This window comes from Olea europaea, unplaced genomic scaffold, assembly GCF_002742605.1.
Source record: "Olea europaea var. sylvestris unplaced genomic scaffold, O_europaea_v1 scaffold2458, whole genome shotgun sequence".
In the NCBI taxonomy this organism is placed as follows: Eukaryota; Viridiplantae; Streptophyta; class Magnoliopsida; order Lamiales; family Oleaceae; genus Olea; species Olea europaea.
Window position 1 is genome coordinate 79474 of NW_019242787.1, and position 1775 is coordinate 81248.

At 36.9% G+C, this 1775-nt stretch overlaps 1 long non-coding RNA gene across 1 annotated transcript in view; it reads right to left on the reverse strand.

The window, feature by feature from the left end:
• Nucleotides 1-1432: 1432 nt before the first annotated feature.
• LOC111382274 overlaps nt 1433-1775 on the reverse strand; it is a 7177-nt gene continuing 6834 nt past the window's right edge. Inside the window, exon 3 of the long non-coding RNA XR_002700481.1 lies at nt 1433-1468. This is a non-coding gene — a long non-coding RNA (uncharacterized LOC111382274). The remainder of the gene's footprint in view (nt 1469-1775) is intronic.

Consider the following 1775-nt stretch of genomic DNA (forward strand, 5'->3'; position numbering starts at 1 on the left):
TAAGAACCGTGCTACATCTATACTGTGGTGTACACACTTTAGTTTACATATTGCCACGTGACGTCACCCCAATGGATATTTTAAATTTTAAACATTTTTCCTATCCAACTGACACTTTGCCACGTGACTTTACCCTATTGGGCAGTTAAAATTTCAAATAGTTTTTCCATCCAATTGACACTTGACAACAACACAAGTGTCAAACAACGTGTCAAAAATCAGTGTACAAATAGGAAAGTTTAATCGGTATGAACCTTGCTACAAGTACACTATAGTGTAAACCTTAGTTTACACTTTGCCACATGGCTTTACCCTATTGGGCAGTTTAAATTTCAAATAGTTTTCCCATCCAATTGACACTTGACAATGATGCAAGTGTCAAACAACGTGTCAAAAATCAGTGCACAAAAAGCAAACTTCAATCGGTAGGAAACTTGCTACATGTGCACTACGGTGTACACACTTTAGTTTACACATTGACACGTGACATTACCCAAATGGACAATTTAAATTTCAAACAGTTTTTTGATCCAACTAACACTTGACAACAGTGCAAGTGTCAAACAACAGGTCAATAATCAATGTACAAATAGCAAAGTTCAATCGGTAAGAACCTTGCTACATGTACACTATGGTATACACTTTAGTTTACACTTTGCTGCGTGACATTACCCCGTTGGACAGTTTAGATTTCAAACAGTTTTCCCATCCCGTTGACACTTGAAAACAATGCAATTGTCAAACAACGTGTCAACAATCGGTGTACAAATAGGAAAGCTCAATCACTAAGAAATACAAGTGTCAAACAACGTGTCAAAAATCAGTGTACAAATAGTAAAGTTCAATCGGCTAGAACCTTGCTTCATGTACACAATGGTGTGCACTTTGGTTTACACTTTGCCACGTGACATTGCCCTGTAAGACAATTTAATTTTCAAGAAGTTTTCCCTTCCAACTGACACTTGACAAGAATGCAAGTGTCAAACAACGTCTCAAAAATCAGTGTACAAATAGCAAAGTTCAATCAGTAAGAATCTTGCTGCAAGTACACTATGGTGTACACTCTAGTTCACGCTTTGCCACTTGAAATTATCCTATTGGACAGTTTAAATTTCAAACAGTTTTTGTCACACCCCCAAATTAATATTGATATCTATACACAACCTAGACATAGAATTTTACATCTATTTTTTTTTTTTGAGTTTGTTAACTTCTAATCACCTGTGACACGATCATATAATATATCGAAACCCAAAATCATATCGCCATAATCCAACATATATATTCAGAGCTTATAAACATGTCTACAGGCCATTTCAAAAGTACACTATATAGGATTCCAAAATTATAACCCAACAGATGGTAGCCTACAAAATAACCCTACAGGTCGTCATCCATGTACATCGAACTCTGGAATCCTGTAGGAGCTCCACAGCTAGCCATGCTCTCTATGTAGTTCCATGTTCACCTACAATGCAAGAACTACATAAGCCAATGCTTAGTAAGCAAAATCATGCATGCCCTGAACATGAGTAATAACGACATATGACACCATGCCATTTACTTTAAATATCACGATAAAAAGTATCATATTTCAACATTCGTCAAAGTCGACTAGAAATCATTTCACTTGAAATCTTTCATTTCATTGGGCCCTTGACCCACCTACTATGCACCGGATAGAGCTCTACATGATATCAATATCAATAATCAAATGGCCAGTATGAAATCGACACCGACAAGTGGACCATCCTCTCGTGACCACTAGAGGCCCA